We start from the raw sequence: 22,553 nt of genomic DNA on the forward strand, positions 1-22,553 counted from the left end.
AACACTGGAAAAGGAAAAAGGGTGTGTGTTGGAAGAGCAAGTCATCAGGTGCTCCTTACAGGATATGTCATACTTAATGTATTATGTGGAATTTCAAACAACTGTCCTCCTCTAATAGCTGAGTTCCAGTGAAACAGCTGAACAGGAAAAGCTGCTGTTGTAAGAATTTCATACTGTGGCAGTTCAAAAAATGGGACATGTCCAATTATTTTTATCAACTCAATTTACTATGACTGGAGGCAGAAAAATGAAAACACTTCAGTCAAAATGTGGTTTGAATGTTGTGACTGGAAACTGGTTCTATTCTTGGCACTTCCAGAACGGAGTCCCTTTGAGAGATTCTATTGATCTCTTCTGCATCAGTTAGTAGTGTGTTGGTTTTTTCTTCTTTTTTTTTTTTCTTTTGAGTGGCATGATAATTCAGCTATTCAGCTTTCCCGGAGGTCTGTAAGTGGTTTCATTGAGGCTATTTCCAGGTACAAGAATGTTCAGGTGTAAATAAAACTGTCACTTTTCTCCCCCACTGGCCCATAAACTGCCTCCATTAACGTGACTGATTTTGTGCAAGTACAGTTGATTCTTAGTATCAGCTAGTTAAGTGTTTGAATACTAACTTTATTTTGCAGTATCAACACTCAAACTTGCCTGGAATTTTTCCCCCTAAAGATTGCTTCAAGTAGTTGCTACCCTGCTGATATTTGCTTGTGTTCTGGGCCATAACTATTTATACTTTGACAGTCACAGCTATTGCAGGAACTAACCAAGTTTAAGGGAGTTACCTTGAGACATGCATCACTTCTGGAGTTTGTGGACAGGAAGGTTTGGCTTTTCTATCCAAGAGAATGTAAACATGTTGAAAAGTTCTCCATGTTGGGTAGTAAAACAGTTAAAACCAAGTAGTGAGTTTTGACTGTGAATCTTGCTTGTTAATGAACTTCGCGGTTGCCATGTTATCCTATTTTTGATGAAGCGCTATCCTGTGGAGTCTCTCTGAAGAGCTTAACTCTGGTTCTTCCTACAGAGCTATGAAGTCAAGAATGATTTATTTGACTGAACTGCTTCACAGTTCAGTTTGTAGGTGGACACTAAATTATCTGCAGGTGTGAACATTTATTGTGCAAATAGGAAATAACTCTGACAGTTTGAACCTTCAAGTAAATTGAAACCGTGAGTTAACTCCTAACTTGTAAATGTTCTGAACATTGAGAAACAGTGAAATTTTCCAGATTGGAAAAGACAATGAAAATACTACAAAAGAATGGAAATGGAATCTTTTACTGTTTATTTTTTCTTCTCTCAGTGTGTATATTTATAGGTTAACTCTTATAAGCAAGCCCCTGATTTTAGTTTATTTAAAGAGGCCATAACAAATCCTAATATGTGCTAACTTTCTCTTGCCTTGAATTTTGTGGGGGGAAAAGTAAACAAAACTTAGGGGGGAGGAAAGAATTATAAAATGGCCTCTCCTACCAAGGAGGCTATGTTCATCCTGACAAACCCAAATGTTAGTCAGCTTACTCCAATACAGTGATAACACTGGCATTTGAACAGAGCTTTCCAGGTTACTTGACTGGTTCCTAGAGGCTGACTACTTCAGTGAACTACGAGCTAAATTTAAGTTGCAACTGAAATTTCTTCCTTCTGTAGGGCTTTTGCTGTATAAGTGATCCCATAGTGGTGGCAAAGTGTCCTTGACTTCTGTTCCAGTTGAATTCTAGGAAGTTTGCAATAGTTCAGCTTCTTAGAAGACTTGCTACAGTCTCAGGTTGTGTATTTGTATACTGCTGACAAACATACTTTGTTGCAAGTATGGTAGTTGCATGCAGTCTAAAAATGACTACGAAATGTGCAACTCTGGGTTAATATATATTAGTGCTGACTGTCTTAATGAAGTAGGTTAAAAGGGGCCCTTAGTTCAAAAAAGATTGCAAATACTCTTTTTGTGAGGAATCCTCAATCTTTGTGAGAACTACTCAGTATTGCTCTAATACACACACTCTTGCTGAGATGCAGAGCCAGTTTATACTGCTTAATGAAGAAAACTTCAGTGCTGTGGCTGACTTTAAGAAAGTCTTATCAATTTATGTTCCAGAAAGTGTAAAATTTTAAGAAATTGTGCAGGTTTTACTGTTAAGTTAAAATGGGTGTTCCTTGGATTTTCCTGACAGTGAGGCAAGATCCCTCAGCATAGGCATTGAAATACTTGCCCTGAAGTTAAGGCTAGAGCATTTTTCTTACTTTATTACAAAAGTATATCATAATAAAAGTGGATATTAAATGGTGTGCAGTTCAGCTGAATCCGTACCTAGTTCCATAATCTCTGAACGTAGTTATTCTTATACCGCCAAGTAGTATATGAATACTGCCTGACATTTCTTTTGTGTCTGTCCAAATTTAAACAAAGTTGTTATTCCTAGTTGTCACTGCCTCTCTGCTTTTTTCCCTTAGGTTTCTCTATGCAGTGTTCTAGCTTAAGAAAAGTGGTCCAATTTCTATGACTTTTGGACGTGATGTTGGACTTTTGTGAAACTTAGCAGTAAGGACATCTTATTTGTCAGTCATCTTTATTATTATTATGGAAATACCTAAAGAATTTTTTGTTAAATATTTTTAGCTTTTACTTTCATTTTGTTTGAGTTTCACTTTATTTCATTTATCTTTTGGACTCCCATGCCATCTATTGAGTATTGTATATATTGTCAGAAACTTTCTTTACACTCTTGTATATTCTCTGAAATGATTTGCAGCAGTTGGGTATGCAAGAGAAAACACCGTGAAGTAAGCTAATTGAAACTAAAACCTAATTTCTGCTCCTGAGCGGCTTTCCTCAGCAGCAGTTTCAGTTACATTGCCTTTTTTGGGGTCTCTTGACCAAAGTGTTGAGAAACCGTTAGCTCCTGGCAGAGCTGCACCATTAGTTTTAGATGAGGGGAATTAGGAGGGAGAATTTCTGAAGTAAAAGTAGCAGGAGGAGCTTCTTAGATGAGCCAAAATTAATCTGTAACAGTAGAGATGAGCTGAAGACACTCAAACTTGTCTCACTATGAACCTGCTTTATTAAAGCAAAGAGTGCAAACTGTACTCAGACTTTTTTGGAAATTCCACTCTTTGAAAAATGATTCAAGTATGATCTGTTCTGGATACTTGACTCTGTATGAACTGGAGTGACCAGTTAGTGTTTGTGTGTTGACTTGTTCCTCACACTGTGTGGACTTCAGTTTATGCAAAGCACTGCAGTCTCCTTCATTGGGGGAAGAAGGTGTCACAGGGGCGTAGGATATGAAGGAATTTCTGGAGAAGAGGAGGGAAGAGGAGAGGAGTATGGGAGAAGGATGCATGTCTCCACAAAACCAGCTTTGCTAGTTTTACTCTTCAAAAACAACTTGTTCTTATTTAAAATGCTAAAAGATCTTTCACTTTAGCCTTGTGATGCTGAGGGCAGTTTGGAAATTGGTAATGTAACTTTCTTTTATTTTTCCTGTTCTAGAAGGGTTGGAAGAACCCACCTAATGTATTCTTAGTCTTCAGCTTGCACCCTAATCCTTCCTCGCTTTCTCCTCACCAAAGGCCCTCTCTCACTTGTTGTAGAGCAACTACCGAGCTGAGTCCTAGATGCCCCTTGCCTCCTGAGGAAGCCTCAGCAAAGATGATTAAATTAATCATCCTCTTTGAGCCGATGGCTTTCTCCAGTCCCTTTCCCTTGCTTTTTTTTCTTCCCCTATTGGATGGGCTTCCAGCGTTTTTTGGCAGGTTCAGGCTATTTATGTTGCTTATCTGATATCTTTCTGGGCATGTAACTTGTATTTAAACTGTTGATGACATTGCTAATGGTTAATTAATTGGTTCATTGAATTCCATTTTAAGTGGGGAGCAGTTCAAATGGTTTAAATTTGTATTTGACCTAGAAATGCTTATGATTTTCTATTCCAGGCAAAGGTTTACAATTCTGCAGTTTTCACAATATTCTATCCTTTGGCAGTGGTTAATCTTTTGTATTCCTTCTGGTAAGGTGTGGCTCTTTTTTTCTTTTTGATGTAGGAAGGTGTTTATTTTCTGAAGTTATGAGAACTTTGGTCTAATTTTGGTGTTCTAATAAATTTATTTGTCTTGTATATATTTTCCATACTTCAAGTACCCAGGTAAGCAGTTTGGGCAGGTTAATTTCAGGATGTGCCGAAAGCTCTGTTTTACTTTTGTAACACAGAGAAGTTGGTTATCTTTTTGAAAACATATAAAGAAATATTGGGCTCGAGGCTGCTGCTTTGACAATGTTAAATAACTGAACAAGACACCTTTTATGGCTAGGGGATGAAAGAAAGTCACCTTTTAGTGACAATGAAATAATGTAATCAAAAGGTACCCTCTCTTGATACCTCAAAGATAAATTATTTCTATATTAGACTTCCTTTTTGTCATGGAGAACAGCTATCTTATTTTAAAATTCAACGGAAATTGCATCTTAAATTAATCCACCATTCATGAGTATTAAAATTGCATGGAAAACTAGCCTGCTATTTAGTTAAGCAGTGTATGAGCTACTGAGCCACTAACTATGCTGGAGCTATAGTACCAAATGATTACATGTGGTGCATAATTGAAAATTTGCTTTTATATCATCGTTGTCTATATTCCCTTGATAACACAATTCTGCTACTTGGAATCTGAGATGTACAGGAACTAGAAACATGGCTAACAGGAGAAGAAAACTTGCAACAGCTCCCAGTATTGAGAAAATCATTGGCTGTAATATTTTAAATGGTTGAAAAGAATTACTTGCCCAGTTGCTCTTAGATGATGGTTGTCACATGCATCTGTGATTTGTAGGGCCCTTTTATCAAGAGCCCTTTAAGGAAAGATAGTATTTAGATAAGAGAAGGAAGCAGTTAAGTTTGTGCTTGCTTGACTTGGAGTGTTCAACATTATAAAATTAAGCTTTTGTCTGAAACTATGTAAGATAAACCATTAGTGGAGTTTAATTCTCAGGACTTCAAAGTTTTTTCAAGAAATGGGAGTGCCTTATGTATATTCCCTTTTAGCCTTGCAGAAGAGAACTTTCCCAGCTCTATAGCAGAGATAGCCTTTTATCGGCTTTCTCAATTGCAGATTTGATTGGAGTCCAAGAACTAGGCTCCTTCCTATCCCTTTGCAAGATCAATGACTCATTGCTTTGTATGTGAGGCAGCCAGTTGAAGAATGCAAAAGCTGTGGAAATCAGCTCTGCAGCTTATGATTTTTTTTTTCCCATCTTCTGTAATTGTGCAACTGTTCCTGTGATGGGTAGGAGCTTCATGCAGTGCTGCTGTGGCCAGGTTTTTACAAGATCTTGGGAAACTATTTTAGAAGACTTTTAAGCCTTGAGTAGTCTGCATTGCAGCTGCAGGCATAATTGGTAATCATCAAATACACTGCTCACCTGGCTAAACTACTGTATCTGGTATATGTCAGTAAGGCTTTTGCAAGGAAGCTGAGTGTTAAGTTGAGGAACAGTGTTGCCTTTGTATACTTGTGAATCCTAGTTTTATTTTGCATTCAGGAATTTAAAGATCTCACCACCCCAGAAATCTCAGTAAATAATGTAATAGGTAATTATTCAAAGAAAGCAAGTTTCCTATTAAGAAATTAGATGTGCAGGTGTTAGAAAAATTGTTGTGATAATGCAGAATGAGTTTATTATTATTATTTTTATTTGACTAAGTGGTTAGGTATCTTTCATCTTGAACAAGATGGTGGAAAAAAAAGCATGAATGTGAATTGCATGTGTGATCGTAGAAAGGGCTGATTCCGGAAGCAGCTTTCATACCAAGTGCATACATTGTATTCCTCTTTATAGTTCTTCTGTGATACTGTTACCATTCCCTATTGCCAAAACATATGAAACAAAATTCCTCTCCCCACCTCTACTTGGAAATTGGGGTGAGCTACTCTAAATTACTACTGGAATCATGAAATTGTTGGTTTACCAGGGAAAGATAAGAAGATGATACAAAGATGGTATTAGGACTTCACMGAAGTGTGGAACCAAAACAGCTGGGGAGTAATAAACAAACAAGCCTGCTGAATTACAGTTTGGAGGAAAAGCACAAAATCACTATTGTAAGTGAAATTTCTCTGGAAAATACCCTCTAGCACTGATATGCTAAAGAATTTGCCGACTATAAAAGCTGTTTTGTAGCAAGTCTGTCTATTGACTTCAGTAACCAATTTATTACTCTTGCGTATTTAGATGTGTAGTATCCTGTAACTGTTGTGGGTGCCAAAATATGAAAGACCCAACATGCTGCTCTAGACTGATACTGAAGCTAACATAACGCAGTTCATGAGAGAACATCATTGGTATTCTCCAGGTATGCTAATTCTGTTTAAACTACTGTCAATTCCTTGAGTTTTAGCAATGAAATCAGTCATTTGCATGTCCAGGAAATTGATTATAGGGAGTATAGCAGTAGTTTGTTTAAAGATGTAGCATGAGGTAGCCTTATAGACTATAATTCAGGAGGCATAAGTCTGTCTATTTAAGAAAAAACATTGATAAGCAACAGATGAGCACTTAGCAGCATAAATTCCTCACCTTTGTTGCTTGTATGTTCAGAGTTTGTACTGCAGCTAGAATGCTTTGAAGTACTTGCTTTGCTTTGCCTCCAGTGGCTGTTACTGATTTTATATTGATTTTTTTCCTACAGTGGGGAGTGAGCCATTACTTATTTAGCTTCTTGAATTTTGTGACCATGTAGCCATTGCTCATGCAGTTTGGGATTTACGAGAAGTGGATGAAGGGACTGTGGCACCTTCTGCCTGATCCTGTCAACCCATTAGGTCTGACCAGTACAGTACTTGCTGTCTGGGTCATATGACAGTGCAGCTTCCTTGTGGTCACACACTTCTCCTCTCTCCGTGTGCCATACACCCTGCCTTTTGAGATTTTACTGCATGGCAGTTAGCACATACCACCAGCTGTGGGGAAGGATGAAGACTGCTTAGTCTTCCAGCAAGAGATTGGAGTTAGCAAGGTATCTCAAATGGAAATTACCTCTGGGTTGCACAGGAAATGGGAATGCTGGCTAGGGTACTGTCTACAGCATTTAGATGCATTTTCTGTGAAGGTGAGTTAACTGCTTCAGATCATGCTGTTCTTGTCTTCAGCTTTATATAAAAGTTAGTCAAATGATTGAAAGGTCATATCAAAGTAGTGGCAGCTGTGACAGGCATATGCATGTAGAAGTGTGAGAGGAAGTAAATGGAGAGAAATAAAGATATACTAAATGCTGTGGTATGTGGTGGTGCTGTGGTAACATGTGCTATATTAAATACATACCATTTACAACAAGTGGATTTTGATTGTGTTGATTGTTTAAAAAAATCTGTAATTAAATTTCACTTTGACTGTAGCACTTCTCCCAGCATTTATTGTTCAGCCTTGATGTTACCCTTGTGCTTCAGTCAAGATAACTAATGTGATCTGTAGCCTATGAGGCCAAGAATCTAAAGGTCTGTTGGACTGAAGATATACATGACTGTCAGAGCTGTTGAGCTAAATATGGAAAAATAGGAGGAAGTCTGTATACTTTCTTCCTCATTAAAAGTACTGAGGAATCTATAATCCAATTTGCACTGAATAGAAAATCAAATAGGTTTTAGGTGCTTTCAGTTTACACTCAGTGAGAGGCTGTTACCTTAATTTTTAATTGTTCACTTTGACTCTCTCCAAATTGTTTGGAGATCTCTCCCTCCAGTGAAGTAGTCAAAAGGAAAGTGTTTGGAAACTAGCCCATTTGGATTTATCCCTGGCAGGCTGTGCCTGAGGTTTGTCTTTCATTATTGTGTGCTCCTGTTTATTTTAACAGGAAGTTCAGCCAGGCCTCTGTTTACACAGAGGGAAAAAACCCCAAATCTGCATTTTCATTGTCATGCTAGTGTCAAATTCTGAGTTAACTATTGAAGTCCATACTTGGACCTTACCTGAACAAGAATTTGTTTGAAGTTAATGGAGTTACCGAGAATGAGATATGCAGAGGTGTCAGATCTGATTTTGTTTCCATTCTGTTAATGCTTACAGAGGCCAAGGCAACCGTTTTGCTTTACAAACCACAGCAACCATTGTAAAAATGCTTGGTGATCTTGGCTGTTATGTCTTCAACATCCAGTATTGCTTCCGCCTGTAGCACACTTAGCTCATTCATCACCTGCATGCTGTCAGCTTTTGCTTTTTGGCAGTCTAAATGGCCAGACTTGGCTTTTTGCCTATTCGTGATAGGAAAACTCCTGAGGAATGACTTAAATGTTGATTATTTATGATTGTTGATACATACTTATGTATGTTGATTACAAATGTTGATACTTAAATGTATGACAGCTCTGCAGTTCTTTTATTTTAAGAATTTTCCTGTTTTCTCCACTTTTAAATCTTGTAAGCTTTTTTCCAAGCTCAGAATATTTTTTCCTTGCTACTTAGTTAGCATTAACTATAGTTTGTCACATTTACATCGTAATGTGTATTTGGTCAGTTGTACCACTGGTTGCTAGACATAACTAGGATCTGTTTAATACTTCTGATATTCACGTAGTTAGAAATAAGACATTTCTTTCTGTCACATCAAAATGAAGTTGGTTCAACCAAGAATTTGAGCTTTGAGTATGGGGCAGARAATCAGTGTGTGTGCGCATGTTTTTCTGTCCCCCCCCGTTAAAAAAAAAAAGAAAGAAAAGAAAAAAAGCACTGGACAGAGGCTCTGGGAAGAACAGTAAAATCTGTAGCTCTCTAGTGGATTTGACAGCCACAAATAGTGGTTTGCAGATTGTTCGGTCTCCTGTGGTTTAGTTCCTGTTCTCAAGCTTCTTATCACCAAATGTGAATGCTAGAGTCTGTCTGCTTGGAAGCACTATAGAAGGAGGAATTGCTGCTGACCTCTTTCTGCTATGTTTCTCCTTCAGCCTGCTGTTTTCTACCCTTTGGCTTTCGGATTACTTGTTCATTAATGGCCCTTTTAAACRTTGGGTCTTTGCTAGCGGGAAAGTCACCGTTAGGGCTCTCCATAATCAGAGAATGAAGGCAGCTAAACCACTCCTAAGTGAGGAATGATTTCTGCATTTTCAGTTCTCAGAAATGTCTTGAGCTGTTGTACTAGGCTATGAAATATTTCTTAGTTTGGGCACACAAAATGGATATTCAGCTCTGATCCTCTTCCCTTTGTAGTTTATACAGATTGTCTCACTTTCAGGGGTCAAGGAAAGAAAGCACAGCTGGTTGTATGGATTGTCAAGAGGATGGTGTGCCTATTTCTGTCTCGGTCTGTTCTGGAAAGTCACTGGGGAGAGCTATTCGTCCCTTTCCATCTTAAATTGGAGGATTAGTAACTTTTTAGGTAACTTTTGAGAGCTTTTGCCTACAAAAAGATGTGCTAAACAAGATACCAAAGTCTTTCTGTGTAGTGCCTAAATTGTATGTGTATCAATGGGTTCATCTAGTCTATGTGAACTTTTCATTAGGTCTTGCATGTTTACTCTAACAGCTTTCGTTAACACATGCATTGCTTTTTAGACTTAAATAGTAGTGTAACTTGAGAGCTGTAGTACAGCAGCTAAATATATCTCTTTAGTATAGCTGAGAAGTCCAGCACTGAGAAATTAACTTTTGCAAATGAGGACTGACCTTTTTACACTCTCACCAAGAAAACAGTTACTTTTGATGTGGTAGGGTCATTTAACTTGAAGTTATTCATATGATCTCCTGAGATACTATTAGGTACATAGGTGTCAGTATAATAAAGTTAATGTGAAACAAATCAATTTAAACTAAATGGTAATGTTCAGCATTTGCATACTCCCTGAAAACTAAAGTAATAAGGTGTCAGACTGAGTTTAAGTAGCTGTATGTCTCGTGGTATTACATGAAAAATGTGCCAGCCACCTACAAGATGGAGGGGAAAACCCCCCCAAAAAACTATTCCATTTGGCAGAAATGCTTGAAGTTGTGTTGGAGCTTCCATAGTGGAATGTTGTAATTGAAGGTTCATGTGGCAATAGCATGGTCAGTGTGGATTTCTGTATAATTATTGCATTAATCAAGCAATTCTGCGTAGTTATGAAAGATGTGGCACAGAGGGGAGAAAACGTATCTCTTAACAAAGCCTGATTTATTCCACCTGAATCTTATGGGTTTTACAATGCTGTGGAGAAACGCTGGTGTTCTGGCCCTACTCTGGGTGGAAGCTTGAATTGTTTTCTTTATGCAATTGAGCTGGTGGTGTGTTCCAGAGGTAAGAAAATCACCCTGCCTTCTGACAGCTGGATCTTGCTTGGATATTTGAAACAGTATCAGTTGTCATGGAGGATTCTGCAGAATGACCAATGATCATGTTACGTGCTGTGCTGAGGAGAGATGCAGTGTAGCCAAAGGCAAGAGGCAGTTTTGCAAACTGGATTTTTCAGGCAAGACTCTTACTGTGTCACTACCATAAAAGACTTCAAGTGATTGGACAGCAAACTTTACATTTTATTGGATTTTCTGCATAATTGTAGATACATTCATGTATGTAGGTTGCAAGCTACCATCCCAAAAATGGCCCTGAATGTCAGTACTCATTCTAGATAATTGTAGCAAAGTTAATTATAACAGTTAATGGGCCACTATGAGAAATTATATCCTCTCTATGAAGCAGCAGATAGGTAGGATGCCAGCTTCCTCTTATTGCATTTGTATAAGTTGCTTCTGGTTTACCACCCACTAAAGAAAAGGTTTTGAATAAAGCCATTTGCAGTTAAGGATACTTATCAGGTAGGCTAGAAATGATGCAGATAAACAGTTGAATTTTTCTAAGAACACTTTAAAAGCTAGATTTCACAGGCTGAGAGCTGTATCTTGAGGTAGTAAACAGGTATCAAATTCAGAAACCCCACTGAATAGAGAACRTAATATTAAACCATATCAGTTGAGTCTTTTGCTTACTGGCTATTTGCGAGGTTTGAAAATATCCTCTTTCCCTTCTGTGAGATTACCAGGAAAGAGAGCTAGTGAGTTTTGATTAACTAACTGTCAATCCCTTGAGTGTCCAATAGCTTATGCCTTTCCAGAAACCCTATGCATGTAAATGAGGTGGTATTTCGTGGTCCTGAGTTCAGTGTTTATATTTTCATCCTTGCTAAAAACTATCAGTGCTGTCCTGGTTTCTTCTCTTCTACCTTTCCCTCCACTTGGCCCAGCTGTTTAGGCAATAAGAAAATATGCCCAAATAATAGTTTCAGGGATAATAGCRCTAAAAATGTAGATGCTACCCTCTCTCCCCTTCAATTTGGGAATTCCATTTCTCCAGGCCCTTTCCAAGCTGGATCAAGAGATTTGATGGGAAGGCATGTGAGAAGCATTCCCCATGCATGTGGAACTGCAGCATGTGGTGACATAAAACAGTAGGTGCCAGAGTAGCATAGAGGAATTTGTTGTAATTTCTGGAAAGGTTTCAAAATGGGTTGCGATGCTGAGGGTCATCAGTAGCCTGAAGCAGCTGTCTGTTTTCAGAGATGACTTGTCTTTGTGGGCAATGTTGATGGGCAGCAAAAGCAAACTTAAAATTGCCTGTACATTTCTGTGGGCAAAGGGGATAACTGTAAGGTATGACCCGAAAGAATTTTGTTCAAAAGGTGGCAAATAAGTTTAGCAAGCTACCTGTCCAGAATTACCTTCTTCCATTTCTACTTTTTTGTAGAAAGGCTGTTTGTTTTGACCCAAGATGACTCCCAGTGTAACACAGCAGTTGCGTAAAGCACAGATTGAATCTTAAGAGGTGAAAACAGTGATGCCTTTTGATGCTTGACTTTATGATTAAGTGCAAAAAGTTTCCTAGAGTGTAGAGGAATTAGGTTTCCTTTTCAAGAAGGTGGGGAGCATTTCTGTAGAAACTGTTTTTCAGGCACTTGTTAAAAGCTAGCTGAAATAGTGGCTCAGCGTAGTGAGATAAGCCCAAACATCATTATTAAATGCGCTTGAGGGTTCCTTAGGAGTGACCTTACTCTCCCTGACCTCAAACACATGATATTTGGTCTGAAACTGGGCAAATCAAACCATGCTAGAATCTTTGACTGTCAGAAATGATTAAACTGTGGCTTAAACTAACAATATAGCTGTCAAATTACTTATTAAATCTGAAAACTTGCTAAGCAAACATGTATAGCACATTGAGAGGTACAAACAGTATTATCCTTTGGTAGAGCAGGTTTCTGAGCATGGATGTATATGCACTGAATCTTGCCTGATGTGTCCCAATTTGCTAAGCTAAAGAACACTTGTTCTGATTCTGAACACCCTGTTTTTTCAGAAGTCTTTTTGTAAGACAATTTTCAGTACTTTTTTTTTCTTTAAGAAAAAAAATCACTGAAACAGTTATATGATGGAGGAGGGTTTTTTTGATGGAAGAGTTTTGTTTGTTTTGGTGTCATTTTGTTGGTCAGCCTTTAGTCTGTCACGTTTTCCTGAGAAATAAATTTGAGGAAAATACCAGGGTACCTGGTTGTTTAGTAAAAGAAACTAGCTCTCCAGCTATCTTTAGCAGGTACCAAATAGCATGATAAATAGTTGTCTTGGAATTGCTACTTTTGCTTTTAAAACATTAGTTTTTGTTTGTAAACTTATTTCCTTCTTGAAGAATATTCTGATTTCAGTTATGGCCTAGAGATCTTAGTTTCAGTTGCTGAAATTCTGGAACAATAAATAATCATTTTGAACATCATTCAAATTTGCAGCTTGTGTGGGAGGAAGAATTCATTTGGGAGCTGGGTCACATAGCCCACTGAGCTCTTGCAAATATATTTCATTATTGGAGATTTCTGGTTGCTGCAATATTTCATTTGGTGCAAGGGCCCTTAAACTTTAATTTTAGAGTTAATAGCCACCAAAACATGGATTTTATTCTTTGGGCTAAATTCAGCTATTGTGTAAGCTTTTATCACCCCACTGAAGCATGCGAGTCAGGTCACAGCTGGAATTTGACTGTTTCATATGGCTGAAATGTGCTTCAATTGTCAACATTGTCTTCTCTGCTCATTCTCAAACTTGCATTGCTTTGGGTGGCACCTTCCATGAAATAAAGCTTAGGAACTACAGTACAAGTTTGTTTTGAAGAATTTGGATTAAAGCTGGGCTTTAATAATCACACAGGAAGATGTGAAGCTAGAACCCTATTTTGGGTAACTTTTTGCTGATATCGCTTAATTATTGTCAGTGCTCAGCTCTGTTCTGCATAGGCAGTGTTTCTTGGTTGCAAATATGCTGTAGTCTTCAAAGGGTAGTTTGGGGCCACGGTATCTCTGCTATAATTATTGGCACTTTTAAAGGCTGACAGTTTGCTAATTGTAGTTCTCAGAATGGTGATGTATGTGATTGCATCCAGGAAGCAGTAAAAAAGGACCAAATTACAGAAACAACTACTTCTGTCTTGGAGCAGTGGCAAAACTGGGAGGGTGTGTGTGCGGGGGGTGGGGTGGGGTTTTTTGTTTTTTGTTTTGTTTTTTATTAACATACCCCAAAAACACCCACATAAAGAGGGAGGGAAAGGCCTTGGAAAATGGCCCAAGACTTGACTGTTTAAAAGGAGGGCCTAGTGGGTGGGTTGGAAAGCTGTTGTGCAGTGGTGGTTGCTGGTCTTGGAGGTAAGAGGGGTAGAAACATGCTTGCAACTGCAAAATGAAAACTTCAGAGTAACTGTTTCAAGGAAAACGAAAGTGCAGATGTCTCTGGGAGAATGCTAAGGCACCTCATGACATTTAGGAAAGTCACTGCATTAATGTGAGGGTGCGTTTGTTTCCTTTATAGTGAAACCTAATATCTCCAAGGTCCTGCGTTCCTTTTTGCTGGCCCTCTTTGGAGCTCGGTGTATTACAAGGCTTATTTCCCTSCATGTCAGAAATTAAGATCTCTCTTCTTGTCCCAGAATTGTAAAAGGCTGGGCACATGAGCAGGCTTAGGTGTCACTTTACGTTCTTGGAAGCCTGATTTATGTTAAAGATATTAGCAGCAAATGACGTATCAGAATCACTGACATCAGCTCAGCTGAACCACAGTTGCTGGGGAGAAAGTTGTTCAGACACATTTCCCTGCGGACACAGCTATTTTGTGTGTTTTGTGTTATCTTATTTTTGTTATAATTGGCATCCTATTTGGTTTAAAATCTATTTCATACTGGTGGTGCACCAGCTTTATATGCACTTCCTTTATACAGCGGTATTTCCTTTAAACTCTTGTATTTAGTGTGTCAGTATTACTTGCCAAATGGAGTTTTTTTCATTCATTGTATGTCCTGACTACTGCTTGTCACACAGATTAGGATGGTAATGATCATATGCGTTACATTTGCAGGGTTATATTGTGACAGCTTCTCACCTTTGTATTCCTTCTGTGTGGATCTAATGGCTATGCCCAGTGTGATCTTCCTTGGAACAAAGCTGAAACTGAAGCTTATTTGTAATTATTTTCTCTTTAAATGATTGATCAAAAAATGAACCATGTTCATATTAATGAAAATCGGGCCTTTCAAAAAAGAGCCCCTTTTTTACTTTATGCTGTACTGCAAGGTAAAACTAATAGCCACATTTATTAGTCGCATTGAAAACAGCTGAAACTGTAGTTTTCATTCTGATATGCTGCAAGTCACTACCTAATACTTTCAGTCTGAGTTAGCTTTCTGCGACCTCCCCTCTGTTGGCTCTGTCCTGCCCCATTCCGCACTCCCAAGTTCAGGACAGTTCTTCGCAAGGGTGCAGCTGCCTGCCAGGACCATGGAGGTGAGCCGGCCTGCTGCTCAGGTGAGGGGCTGGCGGGTGGCCCCTGGTGGGGAGCCCCCCGGCTGGCCTGCCGCTCAGGTGAGGGGCCGGCGGTTGCACCCTGCATGTTTCCCTTATTAGCTCGACAGCAGGGAGCCGATGGAGGCAAGAACATCGGAGCCCTGGCTCTAAAGGGGCAGAAAAGGTGTTTCCTCTGCCTGGCGGAAGAGATGTGCACAGTCTGGAGTAACATCAGCTTCACTTCTGTGTTGCCTGTTACATGGCAAAGTGATTTCTGACTGCCAGCTTAAAATTCTCCAATGGCACATACATTTTCCTCTTAGATATTTTTGCCTAGATGTTATATAGATATTAATATTTGAAGAATGTAAAATTTGACATTTCTTCAAATTTAACTGAGCTCTATTAGGGTAAGATATAACTGCCTTTTCTGCTTTTATTCTTATGTAAATCTTTAATGTTTAGTTTTTTGAGTTGTTTTTTAGGTCAGACGATTTATTTAGCAATTTGCTTAAAAAGATTTGTTCTGAAAACTATCACAGATGACTACAGAATAACATGCTGAAATCAATAAGAATAATTAGTCAAGGAACTACGTAATGGGGACAGATTTATCAGAATTTTCTTTGCTTTAATGTTAGAGCTTTTGGAAATCTGTTTAGGATGCTAGGTTTATTTTACTATTTGTTTTTCTTTGAATTGCTGCGTAGGGAGTAAATATGTTACAGCTAATAGCATACTTTCAGCAAGTAAATAGTCCATCTGTTGCCTTCTACTATTTTGCATTCAAAATGTTCTGGGAATTTAAATATATAACACTGCACTGTTGTGGTTTATAAAATAAAGCATATTTCTCTTCTGAGGCGTTCGGCAACTTACATTGTTTAATAGTTAAAATAGTCAAGGTCCTGTGCTTTGGACCTACAATTTCTTAAAGCTATCCTCTCTTACCTTCTTTCTCTAATTAGCTTGGTAGGAAAACTTAACTGTTAGGATGTTTGTGTAGCTGTGACATAAGATAATGCTTTTGTAAGTAGCTGTGTGCTGTGAAACTCTTAACTCCATTGTATGGCATTTACATAGATATTCAAATAGAATTTGTATTATACATGATATTGTTCACAATTGGAATATTGGGAATGAAAGTACAGTGACATTTCATCTTGAACGTAGATGGGATTTAGCAAACAGCCCAAAATGGACAACTTTGTGGATTCTAGAAAGTGGTGGCGGTAGCACAAAGGAATTAACTGCTGGATTCCTCTTATAAGCATTGAGCTATAGGCAAATGCTTTAATACGATGGTAAGGAGAATTAAAGCACAAGAGCAGAAGACTAGGATGGTGGAGTTGAGCATAGTTGGTGCAGGAGATATCTTCCTGTCAGTGGGCTCTTGGAAAAGCATATATTTTTCCACTCTTCTCTGGAAGGCCTGGAGACCCATAACTGCTGATTTAAAAAACAAAACAAAAACAAAAACAAAACAAAAAAAAMCCCCCACACAAAAAAATAAAACAACCCTGCTCTCTTCATTGCCACTTTATTATCTTAAAGTCCTGATCTGGAAGAAAAACTGAGGAATTTGGTATCCCCTCCAGCTGTCTGTGCTACTGTTCTTTCCATGTACAGTATAAGGAGATATACCACTTAATCCTCAGGAACACATTCAGTCCACTGAATCTAATTTATAAGGCATCTGCCTAAATTCAGTAGTCTGCAGGTATGCACTAAACCTATAAGGGAATATCTGAATCAAGGACAATTTCATATTTTGTGTTTGCCATGAGACTTAAGACATTTTACAGGGAGATTTTGGTATACTGATAAACTTGAGATGGCTTGTTTTTAATTTTTACTTATTTCATGTGCTAAAACCAATGTGCTGTTAAACTTATTTTTCGGGAGACTTGAGTTTACACACATAGTTATAAAGTGTGTTTATTCCATATTAATGGTCTGTTAAGACTGATTTTTTTTTTTGCTTGACTGGTACTTCCCTTACAGTACTTTTTAAATTTAGTGGACTGTAAAATCTTACAAACTAGTCTAAGTGTGAAATAAAAATGAACAGAAGTCCAGATACTTTCCAGTACAAAAGTCTAAGAAGAAATGAATATTTTTTTTGATTTGCAAAGTAGTGACTTTCAAAACCCAGTTTTATGGTGTAAACTATGTTTGTTTTTTCTAATTCAGCCCACTTACAATGCATAAAGAGTTATTCTGTAGTAAACCTCAGTGTGTTACATAATGTTAGTAAAATTTTGACAGAAACCCTGAAGTGTGCACAAATGAGTTCTCAGCCTGACTGCTGAATACTGAGTACTGGTACATTAAACTATTGAGAATAGTCTTACTCTTGTTAATATTTTCTTTAAGCAATTGTTTCATTCTAAAATTTATGCTATTATTTCTAAAGCACTAATACAACAGGTTCAGATAAACTAGACTTTGGTTTTTATGATACTTTGCTGTGCTTTTCCTAAGTTTAACTTCAAAAGAAAAAAAAAGTGTGACCAAGGCCAATATATAGGAAAAAAATGCTTTGGGAATTGAAGAGGAAGCTGTTAGACTTGGACTTAAAACAGAAGAATATCTCTGTGTGGTAGCTAAAGATTTTGGAAAGCATCTGTATCAAGTCAACAGGAACACTTCTGTCACAAAAACGCTGGGTTTGGCCCACACTGAGAGGGCAAGGATTTGCTTATATAATAGATTACCTGCAGTATACCTACAATTTCACCAAATGCAAATTGCTTTTAGTTGTATTGAGAAGATGTATGCACATTCAATTAGTCACTTAATAGTGAAGCATGGAAGCTAGTATTCACTGTGAGGATTTTGATCAGTATTGTAGTTTAAAACCTAGCTTTTGTGGGAGTTGGAATGTAATTTAATTTGTCACCTGCAAAGATGTGCGTCTTTCTTTCATTAAGTATTTCTTAACTTTTGGTCTTACCTTAATTATGTGTGCAGAATGAGACCRAGACCAATGGCAGGCACTACAGTCTCTGCAAGTTATTTTCCTGAAATAATTCAGTTATATATTTGCTCTTTCCTGATTTAGTTGAAGCAAACTGAGAGCTGATTAGTTATTAAAGGTGGTCTAAGCCACCCATTTATATGTGTATATACACAGCTCTGATAAGCTTTTTGTAAGGGCTTTAAAATCTTCTGTATGAAACTGTTTTGGAAGTTTTGGCAAAGGAATTCTAGCTCACTTACCTCTTTTTCCAGCTTGTCTGAAAGATCAGAAGATCTTGGCCTATTCAGAGTTCAGCTAACTGTAACCAGCAATTTGCTATGTTCAATGCATGATGTTAGTGTGATAGTTCTGTCACCTTGACAAGATTTTTATTACCTAGAATTGGTAGTATTTATAAAGGAAAATGTTTAAAGCCTTTATAGCAAAAAAGTTTTCTGTGGAAATTATGCATTTAAATGGCTTTATTTTCTCTTCATATACTGAAAAATGAGCCCTAAGCAATTTTTGCCTAATTTGAACAGAGGAATAACTTTAGAATAATCACTACTGGTCCATTGTTAGAAGCATATATTTTAAATTTCTTTGTGGTTCTTTTTTAGCTCCACCATGTATTTCCTTCTTCCTGGGAAATGTGAACATCAACTGCCAAACTCCCTGAACAGATGAAATGAGATAGTTCCCTGGAATTTACCAATATGATAAGTACCTTTATTGCCCCAACTGAACTTGCACAGCCCTGCTTCTGTCCCATGGCAAAGCAGGGATGCTGTAGTCACCTGGTGCTTTCTGTTGGCACTTAGTCAACCAGTTTGCATTGAGTGGAAGTAACTTGGGGCTTCTTGGAAAAGCAAATGTTCCTACTGTATGCATCAGACAAAAGCCATTATTGGTACTGACTAAGAATTCTTTGATTAACTAGATAGCTAATGAAGTACCAGGCAAACAATTCTGGGAAAAGTCATTGAGGAATCCAGCGAAACCTTCAGTTGTTTTTCTTTTTATTTTTTCTGCTTCCTCTGACTGAAACTTTTGTATCATATTTTAATTTTCTAAGTAATTCCATCAGTTTGGCCATCCRTGCCCTTTGGATAGAAGACACACAAGCTCAGAGTGGAGACATAAAAGATGCAGGCTGTCTGTTGGAGCTTCTTACTCAGTTCCTCACTGTCTGCTTGCTGTGAGGACTGTTTACTGCTGCTCAGGCTTCTGAAGCTTTCATTCCTGGATCCATGTCCCCAGGACCTTACTTTTGCAACCAGCAGAAACCACACTCCATTTTCCCTTTTTTTTTTTCTTTTTTTCTTTTTTTTTTCTTTTTGCCTGGGAAGATGCAAAGTGGCAGAAAGCAGTACCCCAGTAGATCAGCCTTTTCTCAGCCACACTGTGGAAGCGCTAGGCCATTTTGGAGTTTTCAGAGTTTAGGAGGTACTGCATCTTTGGTTTCTTCCCTGAGTGTAAAAAATGGCAATTGAGAAATGTGTCAAAGGAATCGGAAATTCTGGAAGTGATTATTAGCCTGGAAAAAAAATTGTTCTTCTGCCTATTCTGTGAATTTCTTTAAGCAACATGAAGTTATATTGCATTTAGTCTTCTGTCCTGCAGGTGTTTCTTTTAAGTATAAGATTTGATCCCCCAACCACATGCCCTCAGACTGATCTGTCTCCTGTTAGTTTCTCACTAAGAAAAAAGTTCTTTCTCTTCATATGCTTGCTAGTTGCAAGCTCAGGGCAGCAAGCCAAGAGGGAAATGTGTCTGCCAGAAGTGTGGTTCTTCCCCCACAGTCCTCCCCAGCCCTGCCAGTCCAGAAGGAGGGTTTGGCTTGCATGTTCTTGGCTAGAATTGCTTCTAAAAGTTTGTTGTCCATCTGTTTGCACAGCTAAGCATTTTCTAAGTAGCAAATAGCACACAGTTGCAGGAGGCTTGAGTGTTAATCATTTATGAAAGCAGCTGGACTGAAATCAATCCAGAAAGTAGTTCTGAATTATCTCAAGCTAGTACTTGATCTAAAAGGACACTTTGCAGTTTTCTTTCTCTTGGATTACACTGATTAAAAAGGTAGTTATTTTTCAGAAACATTTTTGTCTTTATGCAGTGCCTCATTTCAAGTTAGCCATTCAAAAAAGCTTGCATGCTATTTAAATGTGACCTTGTTAATTGTGGTTTAGCTGGCAGCTAATTATTGCCTAATACTGGGCCCAGCAATAGCTCAGGATTGTTGCTTAGTTCCTCATTTTGTATGCACAATATTCCTGAGCTGAGCTGCTATGAATTTTCAGACAAATTGGCAATTTTGCTTCTGAAATACACTATGACACATGTGGATTATGTCACATAAGAACATCAGGAGYACTTGGAGGTTTTCATGGCAAAATCCATAAAAGAACTGATGCGGAGTAAGATACAGAGCAGTGAAGATGGAAGTTGAACTCTGATACTGTTGCCTGGCCTACTGGCTTGGTAAATGCCATCTACTCAAATACAACTGCGTAACATATCACCAGTTTTCATGGACATGCTCACTTTCTTTGTACACATAAATGGCTTTTGCATAGCTTTGTGGTAATCATTTACTTAATGTTGGTTCTTATGTTCCTGTGGTCTGTGAAGAAAACTAATGATCTAACCAGGTTTTTTAGATATTGTATTAAAGAAAATCATTTCTATGCTTAAGACCCTTATGTTTTAATCTTAAGATCAGTGATTTCTGAAAGCGAAAACTGGGCAAAAGTTTCAGGTTGTTTGCACCCAAAGTTAGTGTCCATTCTTCAGTCACAAAGATCAAGCTGATAGTTGGGTTGTTATATTGCTAGACCTTCAGATCTAAAGGTTTACATCAACTTCATTTATCATTAACTTGAGTAGGCCTGTGTTAGCTTGTGGTGCTGTTGTCTAATTCATGTATCTGGGACAGTGAGGTTAGTTTTCATCTATTAAGTGCAGAACTGGCCATAAATCATGAGGATTAAATTTTGGTTTTAGTGCAGATTCTGAATGTACTGCTTCCAATTTTGGCAGAGAATGTCAAAAAGATTAGGGAATATTATTTGTGGAATCAATGTGAAGTTCCTAAACACTTTACAAGTGCTTCAAGCAGACTGCAATACAAGTGATGTTTTGTGTTCATCTTTTTTGTTAAATAGTTTGTTCTGACTAAAACTTAAAAATGATCTTTGCATACTCAGAGAATTAATATGCAGGAAATGTGTTTATCCTGAAATGAGACTCTGRGGTGAAGACCAGAGAGGCTTTAGCAAAGCTATTAAGACAACCCAGCTGAGCTGTAACAGTAATTTCTCCTTTTGAAATTTGGAAGGCAATAAACATCTTAGATGTGCTTTCAGAACACAGACAAATCAGTCCCTTGGGCAGACAATGTGTGTACAGCCTTGGGAGTTAACTTTGGATATCAACTGTACAGTCTTCTGAAAATGCTGAAATGCTGTGGCATACTGGAGCTAAGAATGCAATGTTTTTGCCTCTTTGTTTCTGAAGTCTTTGTTCTGTGCAGTCTGCAGTGGTGTCACAGTGACCTCTTTCAAAAAGACTAGATAGGAAAATCAAGATTGATTTGTTTTTTTGGCTGAAACTCTAGGACAATGAATGGAAAATCAGAGGAAAATGCATTATGTTTTTCTGGGGTCTTCRTTATCTAAAGTTTTGAGTCAGTCCAATCTTCTATACTAACAGCTTTACTTGTTGCTGAAATGTAGTTTTTCCTGCAGTGGAGCATTGCAGCTCTATACAATGCGTCCTAGCCAATGCGGTGCTGCACTAAGTGGCAAGTAAAGGGAATGGTCTGAATCTGCAACAGCTGTGTTGCAGGTCTGTGATCATGTTAAACAACTGAAACAAAGTCCAAGTGACTGATATTGTTGAATATTTAAGCTTTTACAGTCTTAAGAAATATGAGAGCAAAGGCAAACTGCTTTCTCTCTAACAAAATGTCTTGGGGATGGTAGGGAAGAGCCTGATTTAAGTTTCTTCTCAGAAAGATATGGAGGCTTCGGCTGGTATATGGAAAAAACTTTACCTATGGGAGCTACCTGGACAGATGAACCACAGTGTGATGTGAGGAGAACTGAAACTGAAGCAGCTCCAGTATGGGGCATAAGTAGTGACTGAAGAAATAGTACTTGGAGTTAGGCAACTTGTGTGCATAACTGGAGGGCTGATTTAGTTCAAGGATTTGACAAAGACTATTTCAGTACAGAAGTCTGAGGGAGAAAGAACCTCCAGGATGTGGACGCAGTTAAGGATGTAGCTGATGGAGTCTTACCTCCTCATTACCTGATTGGAGGAAAAAAAAAAAATTAATAAAAAGATCCTGGTCTGAGATCACCTAGCTAGGCATGTAAGTAATAAAGGCATTCTGAAAAGGGTTGTTTTATATTCTACATAGCATAGGCACTGCCTCAGCCCTGAAACAGATGATAGAGCTAAGCTTTCCAACTAAGAGAATGCATCTCTCAACTTTCTTAAAAAAATAAAATAAAAATTTTGAGCTTATCTTTAGTGTCAATGAAGAGTGTAACCAGCACATATTTCCTCTGTGTTTTCAGCATTGTCTCTTCTCCTTCCCCCATTTAAATAGTTATTCCAGAGAATGTTCTCCCCTGGGACAGAGCGAGTGCTGTTCAACCTGCTTGTGAACACTGCAAAACATCATCTTTGTTCTTTAGGGGACTTGAAGTAAAGCAGTTAAAATGACGGGAAGTGGCTGGGACTGAAAAATTTATGTCTTTAGGAAGGCCTTATGAAAGTCAAAGCATATTTCAATTGGAAGGAATTGATTTGGCATGGTTAA

General features: G+C 38.1%; 1 long non-coding RNA gene across 2 annotated transcripts in view; it reads left to right on the forward strand.

The window, feature by feature from the left end:
- The window catches only part of LOC112968832, a 62,631-nt gene extending 41,358 nt beyond the window's left edge, over positions 1-21,273 (forward strand). For both annotated transcript variants that reach the window (XR_003254464.1, XR_003254465.1), the window contains 3 exons: positions 5,964-6,093; positions 6,224-6,344; positions 18,349-21,273. This is a non-coding gene — a long non-coding RNA (uncharacterized LOC112968832). The remainder of the gene's footprint in view (positions 1-5,963; positions 6,094-6,223; positions 6,345-18,348) is intronic.
- The last annotated feature ends 1,280 nt before the right edge of the window (positions 21,274-22,553 follow it).

This window comes from Apteryx rowi, unplaced genomic scaffold (assembly GCF_003343035.1).
Source record: "Apteryx rowi isolate R43461 unplaced genomic scaffold, aptRow1 scaffold_1082, whole genome shotgun sequence".
NCBI lineage: Eukaryota > Metazoa > Chordata > Aves > Apterygiformes > Apterygidae > Apteryx > Apteryx rowi.